This window comes from Symphalangus syndactylus, chromosome 19, assembly GCF_028878055.3.
Source record: "Symphalangus syndactylus isolate Jambi chromosome 19, NHGRI_mSymSyn1-v2.1_pri, whole genome shotgun sequence".
Taxonomy (NCBI): Eukaryota; Metazoa; Chordata; class Mammalia; order Primates; family Hylobatidae; genus Symphalangus; species Symphalangus syndactylus.
In genome coordinates this window covers 75,408,949-75,430,278 of record NC_072434.2, presented here as the reverse complement: position 1 = coordinate 75,430,278, position 21,330 = coordinate 75,408,949, and the positions used below count along the sequence as shown (strand labels likewise).

The following is a 21,330-nucleotide window of genomic DNA, read 5'->3' as shown; positions in this document are numbered from 1 at the left end:
GCTATAGCTCACTACTTATGCTAAAGACCACAGACTCTTCAGCTCCCCCATGTAATGGCAGTTAACACAGGGCCAAGCAGATTTCCCAGACATGGCTTTATTCTGGGGCTTGTACTCGAGTAGAAGGGAGACAGTAGAGGTACAAGGATTCTCCAGGTAGCTCACTGGGAAGAGCCAGTAGGGCTTTTTTTAATCAGTCAAAGCACTGGACTTGGCATCAGGGGTAGGGTGTGCAGGCTGGGCTGGGCGAGGCACGTAAGGGGAAGGGCATGCAGGTCAGTGCACCCTACCTGGGTGTGATGGCAGGGGCTACCTGGTAGTCTGGCCAGCAGCAACAAGGCTGTACAGTTTGGAGAAAATATTCAATACCTCTTATTTATAGTTTTGTAATGTTCTTTTTAAGTGCTTCTTACAATATCTTGAAAGTTAAGATCTTTCAAGGAAAGATTTTGAAAAGTGTCCTGGCCTGAAGTCATCATGTTTTAGAAATCAAGTTTTTAAAACAACTTAAAAAGCTGTGTCTTTAGTATTGGGTGCCAAATTTAAACATTGCCTGCAATTCCAGAATAACAATAATCCTAACGATAGATACGATTGAAAAAGGTGGCCACGTCCAAAAGGGAAACTTCTTTGGGGGAAAATGGCCATCCCATCGTTCTACATCAATCGCCGGTTTTTCTTTAGCGTGAAGTGAGAGGCTTGAGGGCAGGGAAGCATCCGAAGGGAAATTCTCAGCTGGTAATTTCCTAGCAGAGAGGTTGAGTTAGGTGCTTCTCCCTTGATATGGTTCAGATCTGTTACCCTGTCCAAATCTCATGTTGAGTTGTAACCCCCAGGGTTGGAGGTGGGTGGGGTCTGGTGAGCGGTGATTGGATCATGGGGACGGTTTCCCATAGTTTAGCACCACCCTGCCTTGTTACTGACATCCGGTTGTTTGAAGATGCATGGCCCCCCCACCCCCTTCCCTCTGCTTGCTACGGGTCTGGCCATGTGAAGTGCCTGCTCCCGCTTCACCTTCCATTACTTTCCTGAGGCCTTCCCAGCCATGCTTCCCGGGCAGCCTGCAGAACCGTGAGCCAATTCAACCCCTTTTCTTTTTTTTTTTTTTTTTTTTTTGAGGCGGAGTCTCGCTCTGCCGCCCAGGCTGGAGTGCAGTGGCGCAATCTCGGCTCACTGCAAGCTCCGCCTCCCGGGTTCACGCCATTCTCCTGCCTCAGCCTCTCCGAGTAGCTGGGACTACAGGCGCCCGCCACCACGCCCGGCTGATTTTTTTTTATATTTTTAGTAGAGACAGGGTTTCACCGTGGTCTCGATCTCCTGACCTCGTGATCCGCCCGCCTCGGCCTCCCAAAGTGCTGGGATTACAAGCGTGAGCCACCGCGCCCGGCCCCCCTTTTCTTTATAAATTACCCAGACTCAGGCGTTTCTTTATAGCCGTTCGAGAATGGACTAATAAATACATCCCCTTACTTAGCCAGCACTTGAAGTTTCAAAAACGAGGATCAAGCCGTTCCTGGGAGCATTCTATGAGACATTTGGACACAGGCTTACTTGGAGTCTCGGAGATATGACGGAATCTGGAAAAGTCAAAGGAAAAAAAGCCAAGGTGAATCAGATAATTATGTTATCAAATCTCAGGAGAGATGACTAGTGTGTCAACACCAGGGCAGAGCTTCTGGAAGCTTCTAGAAGCCTTTCCCACCAGCTATCATCAGTTTCACTCAAACTGTTACCCACTCCCACGTCTACTGGTAGTGGAACCTGCTCCGGCATTGCCTTCCACTCATTTCTAACTTAGCCTCTGATCTGACCCGTCCCCACCCTCTGTCCATGGACCTAGCCTTCCCCTGGCTTCTGCTCTTTTTCTGTCTGCTTTCTTGTTGACTATCTTTTTTTTTTTTTTTTTTGCTTCCCTGCTCTGGATTGCTTGATCTCAGGCTCGATTCGGAAAGAAGCCATACGTAATAAGACAAAGTGATAATGATTTTAAAAGAACAACATCAAAGTTGCTGTGGGAAAGCCAAAAGGCCCCAATTATTTCCACCCGAGGTGGATAGCCGTGCGGCGGCTATGTGTGCGGCGGCTGTGCAGGGGAGGTGTGGAGAATGTGGGACCGCAGAGGCGGAGGAGAAATGTGCCAGGTAGCCAAGGACCTTCCCAGCAGAGGCAAAGTTGGGAGAAAATGTTCAGAGAGGTGAACGTGCCTAGTGTGCTTGGGATGGCTTGCAGATGCAGCTGGAAAGGGAGTGAGGGGCAGAGGGGCGGGTCTTGCCATCATCCTCAGGAATTTGGACTTTATTCTCTGTATGTAGATTGTAAAGCATGGGAATGATTTGACTAGAATTAGGAAGATCATTTGCCATCAACACCAAGGATGACTTAAAAGAGGGCAGGTTTTGCTCCTGCCCCTGACGTGGTTCCTCTCTGCAGCCTTAGCCCTCTCATGCCTCAGTCCCATCCTTAACTGGGACCACATTCTATGGTTCTGTCCTAGGTCTCTCTCTCTCTCTTTTTTTTTTTTTTTTGAGACAGAGTCTCACTCGTCGCCCAGGCTGGAGTGCAATGGCGTGATCTCGGCTGACTGCAACCTCTGCCTCCCGGGTTCAAGTAATTCTCCTGCCTCAGCCTCCCAAGTAGCTGGGATTACAGGCTCCCGCCATCATGCCTGGCTAATTTTTTGTATTTTTAGTAGAGACGGGGTTTCACCATGTTGGCCTCGCTGGTCTAAAACTCCTGACCTCAGATGATCCACCCGCCTTGGCCTCCCAAAGTACTGGGATTACAGGCGTGAGCCACCTCGCCCGGCCAGGTCTCTCTTGTTTCAATTCTTTCACTGACTGTATCTGTTCTCATGGTTTCAACCATCATCTCTGCACCATTTCTAGTGCTAGCTTCCCTGCCAACTCTAGCCTTGAATTTCCAGCTGGCTGCAAATCCTCTGTACCTGCGTGGATCACCAGCCCCTCAAACTCAAATTGTGTGCAGCCAGACTCTTCAAATCCTTCCCCCAGAAATCAGTTCTTCTTCCTGACTCATTTCTGCTCTTTGTTTCACCATTCTCCAAGTTATCCAAGCTTAAAACTTGACAACGGTGACCTCTTCCTTTTCTTTGACTCTCATCTTTAACCCATGTCCAAGCTCTGTCAAGTATTTCTTTGTGATATCTGACACCTGTATGTTCCTAGACCTACAATCACCATCCTACTCGAAACCTGTTCTTTCTTGTTATAGAAGCAGCAGCCTCTTACCTGGTCTCCTGTCTCTGGTAGCTCTCCTGGGTCATCCTATTTTGGTAGTTTCTAAAAAACTGTTTTGATTATATAGTGCCATGTATAAGGTAATATTGAGCATAATCAAAATTACCCTTAAAAATCTCTTAAGGAAGGCTGGGCATGGTGGCTCATGCCTGTAATCCCAGCACTTTGGGAGGCTGAGGTGGGCTGATCACTTGAGGTCAGGAGTTCAAGACCAGCCTGGCCAACATGGTGAAACCCCGTCTCTACTAAAAATACAACAACGACAACAAAAAGAAATCAGCTGGACGTGATGGCACATGCCTGTAATCCCAGCTACTTGGGAGGCTGACACAGGAGAGTTGCTTGAACCTGGGAGGTGGAGGCTGCAGTGAGCTGAGATTGCACTATTGCACTCCAGTCTGGGGGACAGAGTGAGACTGTTTCTCAAAAAAAAAAAAAAAAAAAAAGAAAAGAAAAATCTCTTAAGAAGATGCTATACCAAAATCTAACAAGCTATGTCTCCAGAAATCCCACAACAACAAAACGCATTTCTTAGCTGAGCACAGTGGCATGCACCTGTAGTCCAAGCTGCTCAGGAGGGTGAGGTGGGAGGACAGCTTGAGGCCAGGAGTTCTAGGCTGTAGTGCGCTATGTTTGGACCTGTGAATAGCCACTGTGCTCCAGCATGGACAACATAGCAAGACCTCATCTCTAAGAAAAAACAAAAAGACACATTTCTTGTCTCCAGCAGGGGAATAGATTGTGCTTTCTTCTGTTAAATACCAGATAATGTAATTGACTTGCATTTAGAAGGCATTTTTGGAAAAAAGATGTATTTTTAACACTCCTTCCATGCAAGGCAAACAAGAGCTGAAACCAACTAAGAGACTAACAGCAGATTTGTATGTCCTTACCCATGCTCACTTCGGGCGTGAGCTTATGCAAAGTTCTTCTGTCCCTCTCCTTTAAAAAACAATTATCAGGCCGGGTGCAGTGGCTCACACCTGTAATCCCAGCACTTTGGGAGGCTGAGGTGGTGGATCACTTGAGGTTAGGAGTTCGAGACCAGCCTGGCCAACAAAAACTAGCCACGTGTGGTGTTGGGCACCTGTAATCCCAGCTACTCAGGAGGCCGAGGCAGGAGAATTGCCTGAACCAGGGAGGCAGAGGTTGCAGTGAGCCGAGATTGGCCACTGCACTCCAGCCTGGGTGACAGAGCAAGACTCCGTCTCAAAAAAAAAAAAAAAAAAACCCAAAAACAAACAAACAAAAAATCATTATTATTATGTTTGCTTTTGCTGAATGTATGTAATCCAATGGATGGAATTAAGTGCAGATATGACAGCATTTCTCTGGTGGTTCAGCTGTTTGGGCCAGGGTGTCCACATGTGTTAGGTAACATGGGCACAGTAAGATGGCACCGGTTCCGGGTTCTTCACCCCCAGTTCCCGGTTCTCCACCCCGCGAGCCCGCCAAGAGAAGGCCAATCAGGGAAGAACACCTCTTGCCTTTTACTCAAACCCCACCCCTAAGCCAATCACCGATGCCCATGTAGCCCCACTGAGTATAAAAACCCAGCACCTAAGCAGCTCGCCCCTTCTTCCTTCCTTCTCCTCCTCCGTGTGGTGTCGCCTTGGTGCCTCCAATAAAATCTCTTGACCGCGACCAGCGTGTCTTTGGTTTGAGCCCGATCGGGTCTGACTCTTTGAGTTGGTCCGACTCTTTCAACCTGTCAATACTGAGGCCCTCCCCAGTGCCAGTCAGGGCTGGGTGAGAAGAGAAGGAACCTGGGGCCTGTCCCCCTGAATCCTCAATTCAGTTGAAAGTCCAAGGATTCAGAAGCCTCTCAGTTCAATCCAGGACACCCAGGTCTCTGTGAAGGTGTATTTTTCAAGTCAAGTTAGTAACTTCTAGATATTTAGACTTATGGTATAGGACCCTCTGTTTGTGTTCTTGCTTTGGTCCTACACTGAATACATAGCATGTTTTCCTGAATTGGAGGGAGAAGCAGCAGTGGGGGCTTTCCCACACACCTGCACAGTGCAAACAATTTCAAATTTTTGGGAAGGCCTGCGGCCATTCTCACTCTCTCTCTCCAAGTCTCCTGGGCTCCTGCTGTCTCCTTCTCCCAGGCAGTCTCATACTGTACTACAAGTAAATCCCAAATGCTTCTTGCTTTCTGAGGTAGAGAATTCCAGTGTCTGCCTGGCACCTGTTTTCTAGCACCTGCTACTTAAAGTGTGGATCACAGGCCGCAATAGCAGCAGAATCAGGAAGCTTGGTGGAAATGCAGCCTCTCAACTGCTTGTGAAGCAGCATTTCCTATTCCTTGGAGCCCTAATGAACATAGCGGGGAAATGCTGGCAGAGAAGCAGTGGATGCTATAGGAAAATGTGAGACAGGGCAGGCGAAGAGAGGAGCAAAGCCCAGGCCTTCAACCTTGAAGAAGGATAAGAAAATGGAAAAGAAATGGTGAGAAAAGCAAAAACAAATCCAGGACAACAACAAAAGCCTGAAAGAAAAGAGTTTTCCCCAGGGGACCAGAACCACCACAGCCTTCTGTCTCATTCAGCAGAGGTGCTGAGGAGGGAGAGAACCAGAGGAAAACCTTACCTAGGCTTGGCAGTCAGGAGGCAGAGTGAAATATGGAGGTGTGTTGAAGGGAGGGCCTTGGCTTGTAGGGACGGAGGGTGGGAGGAGAGGACCAGAGTCTGGAGGTGGTGAGAAAATGGAATGGAGGGGAATCTGTCCACTTTGGAGAGACAGAGGAAACAGGTAGGAAATGCCCTATGTGTATTTGGATGACAAATGGCCAACACTGGTTTCTTCCCAGCCAAGCTGCCCCAGAGAGGCGGAAGGAGAAAACACAGTCAAGCAGCTCCGGGCAGAGGGAGAGAACACAGCCTGGAGGTGGAGGGGTAGCTTTGATCTCTTCCAAGGCACAAGGACCTGACCCTCCTAAAATAGCCCAATGCCACCCCACACCCCTCTGCATCAGGCTGCAGTGTCCATTGCTGGCTTCTGTCCTGTTGGGCCACATCTCTGATCCTTCAGAGGTGCCCCCAGCTAAGCCACAGGAAGCCCCCAGAGTGCCGTCCTTCCTTCTCAGCCTTCCTGGGCTAAGAAAGGACATGCTCACATTTGGAGGAAGATAGGACAAACCCCAGGGCAAGAGGTAGGTGCCATCTAGGGGGCCTCTCTGGTGCCATCTCCCTTGCCCAAGGTGCTGAGACCATGAGGATCCTGGAGCAGTAGCAACTGTCAGGCCAAGCCTGGTCACTTCCAACCCAACATTCTTGGAACCCAGCCCCTTTTACTGTTGTTGTCTGATGGGTTTTTCTTGCCTGATGCACAGATACAGCCAATTTACCAGGACGGAAGTATTGTAACAGAGAAATAGTTGAATAAATGGAGCCGGCTAAGCAGAAGACTGGGGTTTATTACTCAAAGCAGTCTCCCCCAAAATTCAGAGACTGAGTTTTTTAAATAATGATTTGGTGGGCAGGGGGTGAGGGAATGGGTGCTGCTAATTGATTAGGGATGAATCACAAGGGTGTGGTCTTCATGCCCCTCTAGGTGGGGGCCACAGGACCTAGTGGGGTCAGTCAGTTGTCAGAAATGCAAGTTAGAAAGTTGGAAAAACACCTGAAAAAAATCTTAGGTTCTACAATAGTGATGTTATCTGCAGGAGTAATTGGGGATGTTACAAATGTTTTGACTTCCAGAACAGTGGCTGATTCCATTTAACTATGCCTACATCCCTCTCATGATCCTAACCTTGTGGACTTTCATTAGTTTTACAAAAGCAGTTTAGTTTTGGGAAGGGTTATTATCATTCTTGCTTTAAGGTTAAACCACAAATTAAATTCCTTTCAAAGTTAGCTTGGTCTATACCCAGGAATAAACAAGGAAAGCTTGAAGGTTAGAAGCAAGATCGAGTTAGCTATGTTAGATTTCTCTTACAGTCATCATTTTGCAAAGGCGGATTCATTGCCTCCAGGCACTCAGCTCTGCTCTCTACTCCCTCCCCGTTGCTTGGGCTGGCGGGCTTTCACCCTCCCACTCTCAGCCTCCCTTCCAACTATTTCCCTGGACTGCTCGCTCCTTCTCCCCACACAGCTGGCTTCAAATCTAAATTAAAAAACTTAACCTAAATAAAAAAATCCTGCAGTGGTTTTTTTGGAATTACTATCCCATTTGACATATGTAGAAACTGAGGCACAGGAGGTAGTCTGTTGGCATCACACTCCAGAACACTGGTGCTGGGGTTGGAATGCAGGTGGCCAGGCTCCAGAGCCCCCTCCGTGCCTCTTTGAGGAGACGCTTTCCTCCTCAGACCTCCTCCACCACGCACAGGCACAAACCTTCATGGCCGGGGAATCATTTGCCCAGGGAAGGGAGGGTACAGAGGTGCCCAGCAGAACACAGAGGTCAGCTGTCCTTTTCAACACATTTCTAAACTTGGCTACAGCAGCTAAGTGGCCACCTAGGATACTTTGGACTTATATGTGCTTGGCTCTGTGTCTGTAGGAGAAAAAGAGGTGGTTTCGCTTTTTTTTTTTTTTTTTTTTTTGAGATGGAGTCTTGCTCTGTCGCCCAGGCTGGAGTGCAGTGGCTGCAATCTTGGCTCACTGCAAGCTCCGCCTCCCGGGTTCACGCCATTCTCTTGCCTCAGCCTCCCGAGTAGCTGGGACTACAGGCGCCCGCCACCACGCCCGGCTAATTTTTTGTATTTTTAGTAGAGATGGTGTTTCACCGTGTTAGCCAGGATGGTCTCGATCTCCTGACCTCGTGATCCACCCGCCTCAGCCTCCCAAAGTCCTGGGATTACAGGCGTGAGCCACCGCGCCTGGCCCGCTTTTGGTTTTTAAGTTTCACAAACTTAGCCGTGACCATCATGAGGCAAACACAGGAGAGTCAGAAGACAGTATGGTGAGATAAAGCCAGTTCTTCACCCCAAAAGGAGTGGAGCCAGGGAAGCAGACGAGGAAGCAATAGAGGCAGCTTCTGATGCAATGTGGACCCTCAAGCTCTCCGACACTCCACCTTCCCTGCCCACACTTCCTCTCCTGTGAGTACCCTGTCCTGGCGGTCGGAGTGATCCCTGGCCCCGTGCTTTGTCTCTTCTCAGGGCTGAGAGACTCTGCTGCCTCTTTCTCACCATGCTTCCCCTACCTTTGTACCAGGTGAACCTCCTTATCCTTCACCCTTTCTTCTTTTCCTCCTACAAGAAAGTTATGCATTTCCTCTGCAGAGCCCGCTGTGTCTTCTGCTTATTTCCAATGTAGCCTTTATCTGCCTTGTTATTATGCTACCCAGGGCAGAGAGTACGTCTTTCCATCCTAGGGCGTGGTCCCTGGCTAGGCTCCACCCCCGGACCCATGGCTACAGACCTAGGTGAAGACAGGGATTTTTGTTCTCCTGCACAAATGTTGCATTTCCCAAGACCACCTTGGCCTGCCACATCCCCATCCTGTGCCTACAAAACCCCCGAGACCCTAGCAGGTAAACACACAGGCGGCTGGATGTTAAGGACACATTGACAGGTACCGGCAGGCCGGCAGGCCGCTGACCAGCAGAACGACTCGGAGTCTAGCTGGGGTGGTCAGAGAAGAGTTGGCCGCTCAGTAGCCCGACTCCAGGGGAAAACCTTCCCACTCCATCCCCTTCTGGCTTCCCCCATCTGCCAAGAGCTATTCCCACTCAAACAACCTGAACTCATTCCCCAAGCGCAGGTGTGATCTGATTCTTCCGGTACACCAAGGCAAGAACCCGGGACACAGAAAGCCCTCTGTCCTGGCAATAAGGCAGGGGTCCAATTGAGCTGACTAACACAAGCCGCCTACGGATGGCTAAACTAAAAGAGCATCCTGTAACACACGCCCACTGGGGCTTCAGCTGTAAACATTCACCCCTCGATACTGCCATGGGGTCAGAGCCCCACAGCCTGCCCATCTGTATGCACCCCTAGAAGTTTGAGCAGCCAGCGGGGCACTGAAGAAGCGAGACACACCCCATTGCATGCCCTGTGAGGGACAAGGGAAATTTTCCTGTTTCAGAGGGACCTGCTAATGCTTCTTTTTTTTTTTTTTTTTTTGAATCTCACTCTGTCACCCAGGCTGGAGTGCAGTGGTGCAATCTTGGCTCACTGCCACCTCCGCCTCCCAGGTTCAAGCCATTCCCTGCCTCAGCTTCCCGAGTAGCTGGGATTACAGGCACGCACCACCATGCCCGGCTAATTTTTGTATTTTTAGTAGAGACAGGGTTTCAGCATGCTGGCCAGGCTGGTATCAAACTCTTGACCTCAAGTAATCCACCCACCTCGGCCTCCCAAAGTGCTGGGATTACAGGTGTGAGTCACCACACTGGCCCCTACTAACGCTTCTTAACTCTGCTGTGTATATATTGCTTAGAATGGACATATTCTTTGGAGCAGGAGTTTGGAGAGTGTCTCATAGCTTCCTAAGCGTTGAAGACAGACACCATTCCTTCCTAAGGCTGCGCCACCCACCAGCCTCTTCTCCTTGATGCACAGGGAAGAAGAGGCAGCACACTAGAAGTCAAAGGGAGTTCGGGCACAGTCCTGGTGTTTGTCTATCCTTCCGAGATTGGCTCTGGAAGTGTGTGGATGCATTTTGGCTCCATGGTCAATGGCTGTTGGAGGGAAAGGGTAGTGTGTTTAGATTGCTGCTCTGCCACCTGTGAGTGGTGAGGCCTTGGGCAAGCACCTGACCTTGTTGAGATTCTGCTTTCTTACTTGTAAAATACTTTCTTCATAGGGATGCTGTGAGAACAAATGACAGGCACCGTAAGGATCCAATGGATGCTTGTTTCCTTCATAGCACTTAGCAGAGTCTAGTGATTTTGTCTGTGTGCTTTGCATTCTCTGCCTCATCTATTAGATGATACGCTTGATATGAGCTGGGTCTTAATGCTCACTGGTGTTTCTGGGAGCCTAGCACAGTGTCTGGCACAGAATGGATGAATGAACGAACGAACGAATGAATGAATGTGCATTGAGTAACATACTGTGATAGTACACTAGTTTGAGATTCCAGCCTCTGAGTTTTATCCTCATCGCTAACACTGATATATTCCCTGAGCTTGGGTAAGTCGCTTTTTCTCTCTCTAGACTAGTTTCCTCAACCATTAGGTGAAGTAAATTTAACCTCTTTCTTCTTAGTAGGAGTATTACTAGGACCTACGTGCTAATGTGTCCAAAGTACTTAGTGCTTCTCAGATGAAAGTTTCTATTAAGTAGGTACGATTAACCTCAGGGAGTTCCTTGATTTTCCCCCAAATACAGGATACATGGCAAGTGTGGTTTTTGCTTTTTCTGAGGAGATTGGGAGATTTTGCAACAGTGGATCCCATCTAGCGATTGTTTATTGATCTAGGAACATAACTAACGTTTCTGAAATGTAGCTTCCTTGATTTGGTCTCTATTTTATGATGTTTTCAAAAGAGCTTAATCAGAGCCCTCCATATTTCTGTTTGTTGGCAACAGGAGTGCCATGTCGCTAGGAAGTTCACGTGGGTATTGTGGAAGGTGACAGCTGCTGTAGGTGCCAGACCCAAAGGGAGAAGGGGATGGGGACACGTGGCAAGGAGGTTCTCTGGGGACTGCTTGTCCATGGGTGGGCACACTGCCACCTGTGTCATCAGGTGACCTCCTTGCAGCAGCTGCTCAGGGGTTGCCGGAGCTGTGTGACTGTTGTCCTTTTGTGGCAGTCAGTACCCACAGTCTGCTTCCTGCTGTGGCCATGGCAGCAACATTGACTATAGCTTAGAGGAGAGCAGATGTGGTAAATGTCGGTGAGATGGCATTTAACCCAGACCTTCAGAAATTGGTAGAACTTGGACAGGTGGCCTGAGGAAGAGCAGCTTTCTAACCAAATGGCCGGATGCAAACCAAAGCACAAAGGTCGCAATGAAGATGGACTGTACCCGGGGCTTTCGTGATGTGCTGTCGATGACGGCTGGTGAAGGCCAGAAAGAGCTGCTATCTAAAGTAATAACAAAAATAAAGACACCCAACCAGAGGGTCTGTGAAAGAGGAGGAGGTCAGCAGAGGGGTGCAGGGTGATTGGAGAGGAGGCCTGCAGAGGGACACAGGGTGATTGAGGAGGGGGAGGCTGGTAGAGGGGGGCAGGGTGATTGGAGAGGAGGAGGTCTGCAGAGGGATGCAGGGTGATTGAGGAGGGGGAGGCTGGCAGAGCGGGGCAAGGTGATCGGAGAGATGGAGGCCAGCAGAGGAAGAGCAGGGTGATTGGAGAGGGGGAGGCTGGCAGAGGGGGGCAGGGTGATTGGAGAGGGGGAGGCCAGCAGAGGAAGAGCAGGGTGATTGGAGAGGGGGAAGCCGGCAGAGGGAGGGCAGGGTGATTGAGGAGGGGGAAGCCGGCAGAGGGAGGGCAGGGTGATTGAGGAGGGGGAGGCCGGCAGAGGGAGGGCAGGGTGATTGAGGAGGGGGAGGACGGCAGAGAGAGGGGCAGGGTGATTGAGGAGGGGGAGGCCGGCAGAGAGAGGGGCAGGGTGATTGAGGAGGGGGAGGCCGGCAGAGGGAGGGCAGGGTGATTGAGGAGGGGGAGGCCGGCAGAGGGAGGGGCAGGGTGATTGGAGAGGGGGAGGCCGGCAGAGGGAGGGGCAGGGTGACTGTGGAGGGGGAGGCCGGCAGAGGAGGGGCAGGGTGATTGGAGAGGGGGAGGCCGGCAGAGGGAGGGCAGGGTGATTGGAGAGGGGGAGGCCGGCAGAGGGAGGGCAGGGTGATTGGAGAGGGGGAGGCCGGCAGAGGAGGGGCAGGGTGATTGGAGAGGGGGAGGCCGGCAGAGGGAGGGCAGGGTGATTGGAGAGGGGGAGGCCAGCAGAGGAGGGTGGAGAGGCAGGGTGATTGAGGAAGGGGAGGCTGGCAGAGGGGGGGCAGGGTGATTGAGGAGGGGGAGGCCAGCCGAGGGGTGCAGGGTGATTGGAGAGGGAGTAACCTGGAGTTGGGAAGGCCAGGCACACCAGATAGACAATTAGACCTGGAATATGCTAGTGGCAGTGGAAGAGGAAAGAAAAGGATGGCATACTTTGAAGACCATTGCAAGCATGACATAACTTTTTCCTTGAGTAGACCTGCAGTATGAAGCCATGAGCTGAATTATTAATACAACATGACATTTGGGGGCCAACTTGTAGGCGAGATGCCGTCCTCCATCCACCTCTCATTCATTTAAAAGGGATTAACTGAAGGCTTCCCTGAGGCTCTGGCCAGTGGTTTTCATGGACCCGAAGGTGGGGAGCCATCTGAGAGGGAAGGCTGTCCTCCCTTACTTCTCGTCTTGCAGAAACTTCACAGACAACTGTTTTCACTTTTCTATATTTGTTCCCATTCTTCATAACATCTTGGTATTTTGATATATTTCAGGTTAATGGAATTCAAGAACATAAATTCAAGCAGGGACGATATAGTGAAAATACTACTATCTCTATAAGTCAGTCTTTTTAATTGCCTAAAGTTTTAACCAAGTCCCGGAGCTTTGGCTAATGATGAAAGAGGTAACAGAACAAACTCAAGTTTCTTGTCGAGCAGATGGAGCTGGTGGATTCCAGGACACTCCCCAAGGGAGCCAGGGATGACCATCTACGGATCCCAAAGTGGCAACATTTGCAAACCAGAACCCGGGAGCCCATTTAACAAATGTCAGGGCAGCCTGCAGAGAGGAATGGAAGGAAGAAACATGCATTCCACATCTGGGAGTGTTTAGAAGTTGGAAACCGATCATTTAGAAGAAGACAGAGAGGAATTCCCTTTACTTCTCAATCAATAAATCATTGCCACATAGTTTAATAGCCTCCTCTCCGTTGGCCTCTTATTTTTAAATCTCCCTCATCCTCCCTCTCTCTCTAACTGCATTTATACATGGTTATTAAACCAAAGATTTATATGAGTTTGAAGCCATTTCCACATGTATAGTGTGGAAATGTTGGCATTATTCTTCCCAGGACACCAAAGTTTATGTGAGGTCAAACTATAAAGGAGACAAACTGTCTTATTTGTGCCTGCCCTCCCTCTGTCTCCAGGGAAGAGCTCTTTTGGGTGGAGGTGATCATGAGGACTTCCTGGAGGAGGGGGCATTTGAGCAGGGTCTTAAGGATGGGATTACTGTAGTTAGAGATAACCAGGTAGGAATTCCAGGTGAAGGGAAAAAAGAGTAAATAACTGATTTTAGAGTTATTTACAGGTATACCTTGTTTTATTGCATTTCACTTTATTATGCTTTGCAGATATTGTGTTTTTTACAAATTGAAGATTCATGGCGCCTGCATTGAATGAGTCTATTGGCACCATTTTCCCCAAAAGCATGTCTTCACTTTGTGTCTCTGTCAGCATTTTTTGTCAATAAGGTCTTTCTAAAATAACGTGTGTACTTTTTTTAAAGACATAATATCATTGCACACTTAGGCTACAGTATAGTGCAAACACAGCTTTGATAAGCACTGGGGAACCACAAAACTTGTGTGACTTGCTTTATTGTGATATCTGCTTTATTGCAGTGGCCTGGAACTGAACTTGAATTATCTCTGAGGTATGCCTGTATATTTTTATAGAGACTAATAATCTTAAAGGCCTGTCTAAATGTAAACATTTAGGTAGGTAGAAGATGTTTATTGTTTTTGAGAAGTTGTTTAGCATTTTTCACAGAGCAGTTAAGCCTGTTGTCTTTGCTAAGTATGGTGTAGACAGAAAGAAGGGTCCACCTTTGAGCCTCATGTGAGTCACGTGGTTTTGCCCAGAGAAGACGATTATGTTCCAGGCTGTAGATGCAGAGTGCCCCAGACCTAGTGTCACCCGACTTGGTGACAAACCAGTGTCTCAGGGAAAACTCTCTCTACAATTGGAAAAATAATCCAAAATATTCAAAGCACATTTTATGCCGAGAGTAGTTTAGAACATCATCTTCTCATCTTCCCTTACTTGCCCTGGCCCTCCTTTGTCTTGCCCATGGACACTGCTCTCCAATTACGCAGTGACTCCCCTAAAGAAACCAAGGCTCACTCTCATGCATTCCCGTGCTGTACCGGTGCCGGGGGTGGGGGGAGCAGAGAACAGTCCCATCGCAGGGCAGCATCTGGAATAACCAGTCACAGAGGCAGGCCTGAGTCATCGTCCTCTGGAGCCTCGCCTGCATCCCTGCTGAAGGCCCACGCAGGGCGGGCCAGCTGGATCTACTGCCCACTGCCCTGCCAGGGCTCAGGGCGTCAGAAGACTTCCCTCCCCAAGCTGTCATGTGTTTGCCACAGAGCGTGGCACTTCACCAGCAGTTTGGCAATGGTCTCACGCAATGTTGGAGCTGGCCTCTCAGCTGTAAGAAGCAGGCTAGGACGCTGCCCTGGGGCTTCTCCATGGCCTTGCAGGGCATCTCCGCGGAAGAGAACAGGCTCACAGATGACTGTTTTGGGACAGCAAATTCACTTGACACCCCTTTGTACCAAGGACCTACTTGGCATTCAGCTGTGTGGTAGGCACTTTGGGATGGGTGACAGAAAAAGAAGGGAAGAAACTGCCCTTATCTTCAGCTAAGATAAAAGACCTGAAATAGCCATAGATAACACTGAGGGACCGTACATGCAGGTAGACATGATGAATACAACAGTTCTAAGTGTCGAGTGGACACAGAGTCAGGGAGCTGGGGTGGCTGGTGTGTGCTGAGGGAGGGGCCTTCGCATATGTCACCTCTGTCATTTGACGCTACCCTAAAATGTGGATAGTTACCCCATCTTAAAGAGGAAGAAACTGAGGCACAGACAGGTATTTAGCAGAAGATTTCTGTGAGCCATACTTCACCCCTTAGCCCACCTCTGTGGTGGGCGGGTGGGTGGTGACAGTGCTCCACTTCCAGCACACCTCACTTCACTGTCTCAGGGCCTTTCTTAAAAGCCTTTGAGTCTTGTCAGACCCCAGTGGTGCCCCCAGGGCAACCTTCAACCATGGGGAATAGGAGTTGAGTCAATAGAGATCCCAGCCTCCCGTTCTTTGGGGGGCCAATTCTGAGGGGCTTTGAACACGGTTCACAGAGAGTGCCCCGTGTGACTGATCTCCAGTAGCCCACAGGAGCAGTGGGCTCAATGACACATAGTTGTTTGATTTTTCCTACTTCCCACCCCTCATTCCGGCTTCCCTGGATCACTTCCCAAATTAACTACACATATCCAAGTCCATATCATAGTCTCTGCTTTTAGGGTAGCCCAAAGTAAGACAACAGGCTAAGGAGCTTGTTTAATGTCATCTATGAGGCTGCAAAGTGTCTGAGCCAGGACATAAACAAACCTAGGGCTTCTGCCTCCCACCAAAGTTCTCTGTGCCCTGTGTAACCTTGTCTCCCTGGAGGGGAAATTTCCCAAGAGTGCTGAGTTTTTTGTTTTTTTTTTTTTTAGACACAGTCTTGCTCTGTCGCCCAGGCTGGAGTGCAGTGGTGCTATCTTGGCTCACTGCAAGCTCCGCCTCCCGGGTTCATGCCATTCTCGGGCCTCAGCCTCCCGAGTAGCTGGGACTACAGGCACCTGCCACCACACCCGGCTAATTTTTTGTATTTTTAGTAGAGACAGGGTTTCACTGTGTTAGCCAGGATGGTCTCAATCTCCTGACCTTGTGATCTGCCTGTCTTGGCCTCCCAAAGTGGTGGGATTACAGGCATGAGCCACTGTGTCTGGCCGAGTGCTGGGTTTTGAGCCAGACCTTGAAGAAAGTAATGGATGTCACTGGCATGGGAGAAAGAGACAGTGTTCTGGGCAGCATGAAAGACCTGATCAAAGGCACAGAGGAGAGACCCAGAAAGCTTTGAAAAGGACAGCAAGAGGCAGGCTCCCTGGACGTTGGCTGCACAGAGGTGAGGGGAGGAGGTGACAGATGAGACAGCGACTGCTCCGCTCTTACCAAAGTCACCCGCAGCTCCTGAGTCATGAAATGACATGACACTAACAATATCTGGGATATGATGAGGTGGTGCAGTGCAGAAAATGGATTTGAGTAGGTTGGGACTCAAAGGCAGTGATGCTGGCTCTTGTCCTTATGAACAGTTGTCCACCAGCTCATGCTGATTTCCTCTGAGGCAGTGAAGGGTACCCTGAACACAAGTTTTGTTTTAAGGTGTCCTTGTTTGTGCTCCTGGAGGCTCCGGTCTGGTAACCTGTCTGTGAGTCACGACAGGGAGCAACGCTGTATTCAAGGGTGGTGACATGTTACCCTAGAACACTGGTACAGTTACCCCCATCTTAAAGAGAAAGGAATGGAGGCACAGACAGGTATTTAGCAGAAGATATTTGTGAGCCACACCTTACCTTTTAGCCCACGTCTGTGGTGGGTAGGTGGGTGATGACGGTGCCCCACTTCAAGCACACCCCACTTCACTGTCTTGGGGCTTTTCACCAAAACGTTTGAATCTTGTCAGCCCCCAGGCCTCCCAGGGATGCCCCAGGGCAACCGTCAACCATGGGGAATGGGAGTTGGGTCAATGGATAAAGATCCCAGCCTCCTATCCCACCAATTTCAAAGTGTGGTCCCGGGACCAGTAGACCAGCACCATTTGGAAACTTGTTAAAAACAAAAGTTCTTGACCAGGCACGGTGGCTTATGCCTGGAATTCCAGTGCTTTGGGAGGTCAAGGTGGGAGGATTGCTTGAGTTTGAGAACCATGTGGGCAACATAGCAAGACCCTGACTCTATTAAAAGGAAAAAGAAAAAAAAAAAAGGATTCTTGGTCCCTACTGGGGACCTACGGAATCAGAAACTGTCAGGGTGACGCCCTGAACTCTGATTTAACAAGGCCACTGTGCCATGCTTGAGCTTCGGAAGCACAGCTCGAGGAGCTGAACGTCTCTGCTGGTGTGTTCTATTTTAGCTGCTGTCTTCGTCCTGCTGTTCTTAGTCCTAAAGTACTCCTTCAAGCCAAGCTGGGAAAGAAAACAGAAGTTAGTTCTTTGATAGCAGGTTCTCATTAAAACATAGACAAAACATCTAACTAATAGAAAAATGTCTAACTAATGGACAACATCTGACTAATGTGATTTCACAGTGCCTGTTGCAGAGGAGATGCTCAATAATGTCAATTTCACTTTTCCAAGCAGGGAGATCAGATAAAACGTGAGAATATGGTAAGCACAAATGCCAAAGAAACAAATATAGAATTAATTATTTTAAATGATAAAGTGAATTTCTACTGGAAGACACCAGTAAGACATGAGTAGAACAGAGAGTATTTCCCTGTTGATGTGCCCTGTGAACAGCCAGGAGTGCACACAGAAGGGGAAGACCATCATTCTGTCTTTGAGGGTGAGCAAGCTGGGCTCAAACAGGGTGTGGCAGTTTTCTTGTAGAGGTTTATTTCTCTTCTTCGAGACCAGCTGGACTTGCTGTCTCTCTCTCTCTCAATAAATTTTTTTTTTGTTTTTTTTAGAGACAGGGTCTTGCTTTGTCACCCAGGGTAGAGTGCAATGACATGATCATAGCTCACTGTAGCCTCAAACTCATGGGCTCAGGCAATCTTCCTGCCTCAGTCTCCCGAGTAGCTAGGACTATGGGTGTGTGCCACCATACCTGGCTAATTATTTTATTTTATTTTTGTAGAGATGGAGTCTCACTGTGTTGTCCTGGCAGGTCTCAAACTCCTGGCCTCAAGCAATATTCCTGCCTTGGCCTCTCAAAGCACTGGGATTAATGGATTTTTTCAATGGGGTTGGCCTAGGGAGAAGAGTTCCAGGGCTATGACTGTTAGCCAAGATGTCAGACGTGTAATGGGAATGTTGGCCATCACTTCGGGTATTCGATTGTTACGCTGACAAATTAGTGCTATGTTTGACTTGACTTCCAAGTAAGTGACTTGGAAACTTTAATAAATTGTGCCCTTAAGGTCAGTTTTTAATATCATTATTATTACGTCCAATAGTTAACCTTAGACACATCAATCCAATGTTACAGATTTAACAAAAGACAAAGGAACCCTGTTCCGTGATCTCAATTCCGTCCCAAACTATGAGGTGCGCAGGTGGTCAGGGACAAGCTTAGGTGAGTCTCTTCTGCTGATGCCTCAGTTTTCTTTTCTGTAGAGAGGGAATTAATGATGCCAATTATGGAATACTTATTCATTCCTTCATAATTCATAATTCCTTCACTATGAATAAGGCATTATTGTTTACAACAGTAAACAAGACAGATAAGGTTCTCCTTATTGTAAAGTTTGCATTCTAGTGGTCACTCAAGAACATTTCTGAGGAAAATAACTGAAATGACACTTGCCAAGGAAGAACTCCACAGTTCAGGACACCAGAGACAGTTTGACTCGGTTAAAGCACTTGTTGCTATGTCTCCCTAATTTTTTTTCTTTTTTTGGGCGGGGGGCAGGGGCGGGGGCGGTGGGGACAGCTCTGTCACTCAGGCTGGAGTGCAGTGGCGTGATTTTGGCTCACGGCAGCCTTGACCTCCCCAGGTTCAAGTGATCCTCCCACCTCAGCCTCCCAAGTAGCTGGGACTACAGGTGCACACCATCACACCTGGCTAATTTTTGTATTTTTTGTAGAGATGGGGTTTCGTCATGCTTCCCAGACTGGTCTCAAACTCCTGGGTTCAAGTGATCCACCTGCTTTGGCCTCCCAAAGTGCTGGGATTACAAGTGTGAGCCACCATATCTGGCCTCCCTAATTGCTAAGAAAAGCATTCCAGGAACGAACACCATGTTGTCTTAGTCCGTATTCTGGTTAAAACAGTACACTTGAAACTAGGTAATTTATAAAGAAAAAAAAAAGGTGGGAGGGGGTACGTGACGAGAAATTCCTTAATGGGTGCAATGTACATTTTTCAGGGGATGGTCATCACTAGGTGATATATCCATGTAACAAAACTGCACTTGTACCCCCTGAATTTATACAAAAAGAAAAACAAAAGGAATTCATTTCTTACAATTATGGAGGCTGACAAGTCCAGGTTTGAGTGGCTGCATCTGGCGAGGTCTTTCTTGCTGGTGAGGACTCTCTGCAGAGTCCCCAGGTGGTATAGAGCATCCCATGGTGAAGGGGCTGAGCATGATTGTTCATATTTCTCTGCTCTTCTTATAAAACCATCAGTTGGCTGGGTACAGTGCCTCATGCTTGTAATCCCAAGACTTTGGGAGCACAAGGCGGGTGGATCACGAGGTCAGGAGATCGAGACCATCCTGGCTAACATGGTAAAACTCTGTCTCTACTAAAAATACAAAAAATTAGCTGGGCGTGGTGGCAGACATCTGTAGTCCCAGCTACTCGAGAGGCTGAAGCAGGAGAATCGGTTGGACACAGGAGGCGGAGGTTGCAGTGAGCCGAGATCATGCCACTGCACTCCAGCCTGGGCAACAGAGTGAGACTCTGCCTCAAAAAAAAAAAAACAACAAAAAAAACCAAACACACACACACACACACACACAAAACAAAAAAGCCAAAAACAAAAAACCCACCAGTCCCACTTCCATGATAACCCATTAATCCATTAACCCAGTATTTGTCCATGAATGGATTAATCCATTCATGACAGCAGAGCCTTCATAACCCAATCAGTTGTTAAGGGCCCCACCTCTCAATACTGCAACACTGAGGATTTAATTTCAACATGAGCTTTGGAGGAGACAAATATGAAACCAGAGCACATATGAAAACCTGAGGTTGCTTACACACACCCGGTAGAGTGTGCTCAAGGCCCTGGAGAGCCGATCTTGTGTGGGACCCTGATCATTCATCACCCACGGAAATAATGCTGTTCCCACACCCTTTTCATCTCCCCCCATATTGCTTAACATAAAGTAGCAAATGCCTCAGTAAAATGCTGATGATTAAAGGGATACCCTTTGGACCACTGCAAGGTTTGAAAGCATTTCCGTGGGTCGGGGACCACGTGTTAGCCTCTTCATTTTGTGAACAGCGAGAGTCTACTGGCTACACTGCATTCACAAAGAAAGATAATTTAGGCTGCCTCCATCCAAATTCTTACCTGAGAAGATGTTACAGACTAAACACTTGTATCCCCTCAAAATTCTCATGTTGAAACCCTACCTAATACCAATGTGATGGTATTAGGAGGCGAGGCCTGAAGAACGTAATTAGGACTAGATGAGGTCGGAGGCGAGGCCTGAAGAAAGTAATTAGGACTAGATGAGGTCATGAGAATGGAGTCTTTAGGAAAGGGATTCGTGCCCTACAGGAGTCATGAGAGAGCTTGCTGTATCCCTCTTTCCACCATGTGAGGATATAACAAGAAGCTGGCAGTCTGCAACCCAGAAGAGGGCTCTTACCAGAATCTGATCACACTGGCATCCTAATGTCAGACTTCCAGCCTCCAGAACTGTAAGAAATACATGTTTGTTGCTGAAGTCACCCAGTCTATGGCACCACGTCCCAAAGGGACTGAGACAGGTGCTTAGCACTACAGCCATCCCGAACTATTTTACTTGAAGTCTTGGTCCATTCGGGCCACTATAACAAAATACTATAAACTGAGTGGCTTATTATCAATAGAAATTTATTTCTCACAGACCTGGAAGCTGGGAAGTCTGAGATCAAGGCACCCGCAGACTTGGTGTCTGGTTCTGCTTCCTGGCTCATAGGTTGTGCCTTTTGATGGCACCTTCTTGCTGTATGGTCACACGGTGGATGGGGCAAGTGAGCTCCCTTGAGTCTCTTATAGGGGCACCAGTCCCATTCATGAGGGCTCTGCCCTCCTGACCTAACCATCTCCCCAAAGGCCCCACATCATCTTACCAGTTAGGATTTCAACATATGAATCTTGGGGGGACATAGACATTCAGACCATGTAACCTAATGACATATTTGGAGTTTGGCTTTTTTTTTTTTTTTTTTTTTTTTAAGACAGAGTCTCCCTCTGTCGCCAGGCTAGAGTGTTGTGGCGCGATCTTGGCTCACTGCAACCACCGACTCCCTGGTTCAAGTGATTCTCCTGCCTTAGCCTCCCGAGTAGCTGGGATTAACAGGCACGTGCCACTACGCCGAGCTAATTTTTGTATTTTTAGTAGAGATGGGGGTTTCACCATGTTAGGCAGGGTGGTCTCGATCTCCTGACCTCGTGATCTGCCCA

At 48.6% G+C, this 21,330-nt stretch overlaps 2 long non-coding RNA genes across 2 annotated transcripts; one reads left to right on the top strand and one right to left on the bottom strand.

The window, feature by feature from the left end:
* The first annotated feature begins 1,467 nt into the window (after window positions 1-1,467).
* LOC134732008 (uncharacterized) lies at window positions 1,468-13,067 on the top strand. The gene is made up of 2 exons (XR_010114819.1): window positions 1,468-1,606; window positions 12,643-13,067. It is a non-coding gene; the product is annotated as an uncharacterized lncRNA (long non-coding RNA).
* Window positions 12,706-16,912, bottom strand: LOC129458939 (uncharacterized). Its single transcript, XR_008649776.2, has 3 exons — window positions 16,557-16,912; window positions 16,153-16,405; window positions 12,706-12,928 (listed from the first exon to the last, which is right to left on the bottom strand). It is a non-coding gene; the product is annotated as an uncharacterized lncRNA (long non-coding RNA).
* Window positions 16,913-21,330: the final 4,418 nt, after the last annotated feature.